The following is a 7,978-nucleotide window of genomic DNA, read 5'->3' on the forward strand; positions in this document are numbered from 1 at the left end:
TGTTTAAAGATATCTGGAGACATTCTTCCCTTCAATGACGAGTGGTCTCTATGCAACTCTTCATGCTACGTATTAGGTTCAGATGGAGACCTCCATTCGTCAGAACCCAGCACCAGGTATTTGAGTGAGATCAAGACTCTCTGTCTTTTTAGAAAAAAGGTGGAATTGAGAGTCAGAGTTTCTCCCCTGGAAGCCCCCTCAAACCTGTAAAACAGGGAACAGAAAGCTCAGGCTGGTGCCACGGCCCATGTGATCCCAGGAGCTGGGTCCTGTGGGTACACGGCTAACTTTCCGGGAATTTTAAGGTAGTGCAGGAGCCACCTCAAGGATTTTAGCTGACACTGAGTGGTACCACCTAAGGACCTGAAAGGCTGAAGTCTGTAAATCAAGGATTTGTCAACTCTAGGCATGGGCCCGATCCAACTGCCTGTTTTTGTCAGGCTTGCAAGCTAAGAATGATTTTTTTTTTTTACATTTTAAAACAATTTCATAAAATCAAAAGGAGAGTAACATTGATGGCAGGTGAAAATTATATGAAATTTAAATTTCAGTGTCACTGATAAAGCTATATATGAACACAACCTACCCTTCTGTTTGGTCACCGTCCATGGCTGCTGCCCCACTACCTTGGCGGAGTGCGTGATTGAGACAGACAAGGTAAGGTCTCCAGCCTCAAGTATTTACCATATGGGCCCTTTACAGAGAAAGTCGCCCCCCCACCCCACTTTAAAGGATACTCCAAGACCCAGGGCAGATATCTAGATGAGATAGGCTTGTCTTACATGAAAAAATGCTCAATACCACTTGACATCAGGGAAGTACAAACCAAAACCACAATGAGATACCACCTCACACCCATCAGAATGGCTAAAATGAACAAATCAGGAAATAACAGATGTTGGCAAGGATGTGGAGAAAGGGGAACCCTCTTACACTGCTGGTGAGAATGCAAGCTGGTGCAGCCCCTCTGGAAAACGGTAAGGAGGTTCCTCAAAAAGTTGGAAATAGTGCTACCCTACAACCCAGCAATTGCACTGCTAGGAACTGACCCCAAAGATACAAATGTAGTGACCCGAAGGGGCACCTGCACCCCAGTGTTCATAGCAGCAATGTCCACAATAGCCACACTTTGGAAAGAGCCCAGATGTCCATTCACAGCTGAATGGATAGAGATGTGTATATGCGCAATGGAATACTACTCAGTCATCAAAAAAAATATGAAATCGGGATCCCTGGGTGGCGCAGCGGTTTGGCGCCTGCCTTTGGCCCAGGGCACGATCCTGGAGTCCCGGGATCGAGTCCCACGTCAGGCTCCCGGCATGGAGTCTACTTCTCCCTCTGCCTGTGTCTCTGCCTCTCTCTCTCTCTCTGTGTGACTATCATAAATAAATAAAAAATTTTTTAAAAACAGAAAAAAAATTTAAAAAAATATATGAAATCTTGCCATTTGCAATGACGTGGATGGAACTAGAGGGTATTATGCTAAGCAAAGTAAGTTTCTTACTTTGTAAGAAGTAAATTTTCTTACTTACCTAGCTCAGAGAAAGGCAATTACCATATGATCTCACTCGTATGCGGAACATAAGAAACAAAACAGAGGATCATAGGGGAAGGGAGGAAAAAATAAAACAAGATAAAATCAGAGAGGGGGACAAACCATAAGAGACTCTTAAACATAAGAAACAGACTGAGGGTCCCCAAGGGGAGGTGGTAGGGGGATGGGCATTAAGGAGGACACATGATGGAATGAGCTCTGGGTGTTATATTAAGACTAACCTCTACCTCTGAAACTAATGCTACATTTTGTTAATCAATTAAATTTAAATTTAAAAAAAAAAGAGAGGGATAGACTTGTCTTTTAGCTTTGGGCCTCTGTACCTGACCAAATAGGCCACTGGGTTCTTCAAGCAGTGAATCTAGATCTCAAGGGATGAGACTGTCATCCCTTTTGAAGAAAGGCATCGTCCCCATGAACCAGGGCTGACAGCTCCTTCACCGACATCAGAGGATCCACTGACCTTTCCCAGCCAGCTCCCACCTCATTCCTGGTGTTCAAGGAGGCGGGTCCCGTTGCCCTGCTGCGGCGCGGCAGGTGTCCACAAGAGGGAGGCAGCTGTCCCGTTCGCAGGGTGTCTGATGGGCCTCCCAGCTCAGAGGAGCCGCCTCGAGGCCTCCGGCACTTGCAAGCCTCCACAGAACTTTCTCTGGAATGATAGACAAGGATGACGCCCTCTTCCTGTGCAGGAGCCACATAAGCTCCTGTCCCACGCAGCCAGTCTGACATCGCAGTGGTTCATCATCAGACCTATTAGTCTTGAAGTATCAGTGATTAAAAAATAAAAATGAAAAGGAAAAGGAAAGGAAAAAAAATACTGGTTGAGTGTCCCTCCCTTGCCCTTGCCCACACCTGACCCCCTCTGCTATTGCAGTCGAGCACACCATGCCAGATTCTAGGCCATGGCCTCTCAGCTCTAAAATCACCCTTCTGCACACCATATTTCTGTTTTTCCGGATGATTCCACATTAGGCTCCAGTAGGTGAAGATGGTGGAAGAAAGGATTCATCTCCTCCTGGAAGTCTGCCTCTTTGGGCTTCCTTGCTTCGGTCTGTGGCTCTGAGGGCTGCCCCCGCAATATTTCCTCACCCCAGAGTAGCAATGCCATCCCCTGATGGCAGCTGAAGCCCATCTGCATCCCCAGTGTCCACGGCTCAGAGACACACCCGCTGGCCATGCCCCATCCTCAGAGGTGTGGGTCCCAGGTCCACCAGGTCCTAATTTCTTTTAAGTTTTATCTTAATTTATTTGAGAGAAAGAGAGTGAGTGGAGAGGGGAGGCAGAGGGAGAGAGAATTTCAAGCAGACTCCACGCTGAGCTCGGAACCCAACGTGGGGCTTGATTCCAGCACCGCCACAAGATCATGCCCGAGCCGAAACCAAGAGTTGGACACTTGGCTGCCCCCGCCAAGGTCCTAAATTCTATAATTCCTACAGGTGACAGGGCCTCCTACGTTTAGGACAACCTAGTGTTCTCTTCCCACCTCTTTAGTGACCTATTAATTATGCCTACTTAACTACTGTTTATATTAAATTCTCACTGTTTAAGTAACCGAGGTGGCTTTTGTTCCACAACGGGACTCTAACCAATACGCAACTTCTCTCAGGTCTAAAACTTGCAAGGGGTTCTTGGATCCCAGACCCCCCCCCCCAGGGCCTGCCTGGAATTTTTTTTAAGAAGATTTATTTATTTGCTTTTATTTATGATAGAGAGAGAGAGAAAGAGGCAGAGACACAGGCTGAGGGAGAAGCAGGCTCCATGGCATGCCAGGAGCCCGACGCAGGACTCGATCCCGGGACTCCAGGATCACGCCCTGGGCCAAAGGCAGGCGCCAAACCATTGAGCCACCCAGGGATCCCCCTGCCTGGAAATTTTAAGTCTATAAATGCCTCACGTGCACTTACATGTAAAAAAAAACAAAAACAAAGAAATACCACTGGGTGGAAGCTGAGAAAGGGGCACCAACGATGGGCTCGGGCCTCATCCCCCTGGGGACGCTGCGCTCAGCCTGGGGCCCTGGCGCTCTGTCTCTCTCCAGCCTGGCAGCCCCACACCTGTGCCTGCTGGAGGACAGGGCATGAGGGCTCTCACCCAGTCCCTCAACCCCACCTCCCAGACAAAGGAACCCCAGAAAAATAAAAATACCCACTGCCCCACAAGGGCCTGGCAAGAGGGAGTCTGACGCTCACGCATCTTCATAATTGTTTCCGGTCCGGCAGAGAACAATTCTCAGACACAAATCCTTCCCAGGCAGCGCTGGCCCCGGGAAAAGAGAAAGAAGCCACGTTGGGCACAAAGAGGAGGAGGCACAGGACGCTGGAGCTGCTCAGATCCGAGGAAACAGGCCCGGTCTGGAGGGTGCCACGCCAAAAAAAAAAGACCAAATGGCAAAGAAAGAGGACACCTTCAGGTCAGGCGTGGATTGTGTGGCTGGCTCATGGGATCTCGGTAAAGATTATTTTCCAGAAGGGGAAAAAAAATTGAAATTGCAAATGCAAAATGCGGGGCAGCAGGTGCAGGGGAAGAGCCAGGAGAGGTGCGGGCAGGCGGGGGGCCTTGGATCTGGGGAGCCAGCAGCATCCCCAGAGCAGCAGCATCCCTGGGATGCACGGCCCATCTTTCCCAGAATCCCATGCACCAGGGCATCCCTGGGTGGCTCAGGGGTTAGTCACCTGCCTTGGGCCCAGGGTGTGACCCCGGGGTCCCGGGATCGAGTCCCATGTCAGGCTCCCTGCGTGGAGCCTGCTTCTCCCTCTGCCTGTGTCCCTGCCTCTCTCTCTCTCTCTCTCTCTCTCTCTCTGTGTGTGTGTGTGTGTGTCTCATGAATAAATAAATAAAATATTTAAAAATAATATAAAAAAAAAAAAAAAACAAGGAAGAAGAATCCCGCGGACCCGCTGGGCAGGACCGGCCGTTTGCCGTGAGCTCGGGCGCCCCCTGGTGGCGCGTGCCCGCCAGGCCCGAGGGTACCGTCCAGCCTCCAGGCCCAGCGCCCCGGGCCGCGTCCACCCTGAGAGGTACCTGCCTGTGCGCACCGTCCTGGGCACACGATAAATGTCTAATGAAATATATTTATCCGAAAACATAAAAAGAAAAGATCCGAAAACATACAAAGCAAAGAAAACTACTTTACCTAAACCTTTGTGTTCTCTTTCTCCACCCCCATGGGGTTATGCAAACGCCAGCATCCTGGTCTCACCTCTTCTCTCGGATTTTTTTTTCTTCTCTCGGATTTTTTTTTAAGATCTTATTTATTTATTCATGAGAGACACAGAGAGAGAGAGAGAGAGAGAGAGAGAGAGAGAGAGGCAGAGACACAGGCAGAGGGAGAAGCAGGCTCCATGCTGGGAGCCCGACGTGGAATTTGATCCTGGGTCTCCAGGGTCACACCCTGGTCAGAAGGCAGACGCTCAACCACTGAGCCACCCAGGCGTCCCTTCTCTCAGATTTTTATGTCCAGCGCTTGCTCCATTTGCCCACTGCCCTGCCTCACCCACGTCAGGCCCTTTTAGGCTGAAGGCCGCCTGCTTAACCCAGTCAAGCCTTGGGTGTTCAAACCACCAGGCGCTGCTCTTGGTGGAGGTGACTGCACTCATTGGAGGGGAGGAGGGATGCAGGGGAGGGGGGATGCGAAGGGGAGCCTCTTCCCACTCTCAGCCCACCTGGGTGTGGAGGCTCCGGGCAAGACAACCAGCACCAGGGACAGGGCAGAGGAGGGACACTGAGCTGACCATTGGGAGTCACTCCTCCCGCTGACCGACCGCAGGTCGCCAGGCCCCAGGACCGGAGAAGCTGACTGGCCAACCCCTCCCACCTGTTCTGGGGACTGGGGACCATGGCTCTGCAGAGGTGTGTGTGTGAGCCCACACAGTCCATCCCTAGCAGACATGGGCATGGATTCCTGTTTCAAGAATTCACTTCATTTCCCAACGGACAATAAAAATTTGACTTCCCTGCTTTATTCTCCTTCCCAAGAAACTTTGGGGGGGTGCAAATAGTTTTAGGGGAGCCTCTCTGAACCCTCCTCTGCCCTCTTCACTCTACCTGTCCACACTCAGGGGGAAGGTATGTGAGGAGGTGGGACCAGGGTGGGGTGGGCATGGTCAGGGCTGAAAAGGCAGGAGTGACTGCGGGTGCTTGTCTCTCCCAGTCTTCCAGCGTCTCCTAAGAGGGAGATCTCCTGGAAACCCGGATGTACGTTCTCCTGAAGCCACCCTACTTCCAGGACGGCAAACTGGAGGCCTCCGTGCCACCCACCCAACCCCACACACATCCAGTCACTCCCATGGATGACACAGCTAACGAGCACAGCAGTGAGCGGAGATGCCATTCCAATTCCTGCTCCACAACGACCTCCAAAAGGCCCCTTCAAGTCAACTGGATTTGGCAAATGAGATAAAACCTTCTGATCCTGGCATATCTTAAAACATAAATATAAACATAAGTAGGTGATTTCTTGTCATCCGGAACATTCGTTATCCCAAATCGGAGCTTCACACCTGCTGAACCACAACCCTGTACATATCTCAAATCCCTCTGCCTTTTTTATTAATATTTTATTTATTTATTCATGAGAGAGGGGCACACAGAGAGAGGGGCAGAGACACAGGCAGAGGGAGAAGCAGGCTCCATGCAGGGAGCCCGACGAGGGACTCGATCCCAGGACTCCAGGATCAGGCCCTGGGCTGAAGGCGGGGCTAAACCGCTGAGCCACCCGGGCTGCCCACCTCTCCTTTTTTTAAAATTGGAGTTTCTTGGTTCTTTCAGTATGTTCTTGATCATGATCTCCCCCCTCAGGGCCTTTGCACTTGCTTCCCTTCTCCCAGCCCCGCTCATTTCCTTTCCTACCTGCCTCGTGCCTTCAATTCTCTAGGTTTCTGTTCAATTACTGCTTTATCAGAGAAGGTGTCTCTAGCTAACGAGCACCCTCTGCTCCCATCTCCGCCCTGCGCAGACTCACCTGGTCGGCATAGCATTTGTCACCATCGGGTTGATCACTCAGCTATTTATGGGTTGATTTTTTTGCTTGTTTGCTTCCACTACCAGAAGGTAAGGGCCACACGTTAGGGGCTGCCTTGCTTGTTGCTGTTCCCCTCATGCCCAGAGTGAGGCATCAAAAAATACATGCTTCACGAATGAACAAGCAAGTCCATGAATAAGCAAAGAATTTTGTGACAAAAACCTTCCGCAAGGGCACCCCCTGCCCTCTGCATGGGGAGGCTGGCAATAAAGACAACATGCCAAAGGCAGACCACCTCCAAGTAGGTCTTCCCCACACGAAATTCACAGTATTTAGTGATTTGGCTGTAAATATAAGCCTCCCTATCCCCTTTACAATATAAACTCCAAGTTGGACAGGACATGCAAACAGAGAATATGCCCCCGGCACGTATAAAATGCCTCGCTAACTCAGACTCCTTGGAAATAAGACAAAAGCAAATTACTGGAGAGTCCAGGCTATTCAAATTGTTAACGAAATACACTTTTATTATTTTCAAATCCAGGGGCACTTTCCTTATTCGGCATTTGGACGCTTAATAACTCAATTATTTAATTCAAGTCAACGCGTCCCTGCCCCCCCCCCCAAAAAAAGCCACAAACCCAGAAGTAATCAAAGAGTCCTTCAGGCATCCGCAGCAACGAAAATATCCAAAAATAGCCCAAAGCAGGAAATCTGCTGAGATTCAGTTATTTTGCTAGCCAAAAGAAAATGGGACTTCCCATTGGGTATCAATGCCCATGAAAGTGAACTCTATCAGCATCCACGTCAGGAAGAAGGGGAGGAAACAGATATAACAGTAATAGTATCAAACAACCTCAACGAGGTTGAGCACTTCCTACACGACAGGCCCTATTCCAACTGCTTTCCAAGTATTACTTACGTAAACCCATTTAATAACCAAATCAGGGAGCGACTGTCATTTCCTCGTTTCACAGATGAGGACACTGAGGCACAGACAATACAATAATGAGGGGAAAAGCGGAGAATTGTAGGCAGTTGGGATGGCGGAGACCGGAGGCGCCTGAGAGGGAAGCCCCATCGCCCTGGAGCAGCACCCCTGTCCTGTGGGACAGGTCACTGAGTCTATAGGGCAACCCGCTCCCCTAAAACCTCCGGAGTGATTCCCCGGGAGGGAGGGCACTCGATTTGCTTGAATTTTCATAAAGCGATGATCCAGAAAATCGCTGGTCTAGAATCCCTCATCGAGGTGGGTTGGCACCTCAAGTTATTGCAGGAGCTACTTTATGTTGTTGAATGCGGGTGGCGGTGCGTGGGTGGCCCGGTCCGGTGAGCGGCCCACTCTTGCTTTCAGTTCAAGTGATGATCTCGAGGTGGTGATATCGAGCCCCGCGTGGGGCTCCACGCTCAGGGCAGAGTCGGCTTCAGATTCTCTCTCCCTCTGCCCCTTCCCTGCTCCCTCT

Source organism: Nyctereutes procyonoides, unplaced genomic scaffold, assembly GCF_905146905.1.
Source record: "Nyctereutes procyonoides isolate TBG_1078 unplaced genomic scaffold, NYPRO_anot_genome, whole genome shotgun sequence".
In the NCBI taxonomy this organism is placed as follows: domain Eukaryota; kingdom Metazoa; phylum Chordata; class Mammalia; order Carnivora; family Canidae; genus Nyctereutes; species Nyctereutes procyonoides.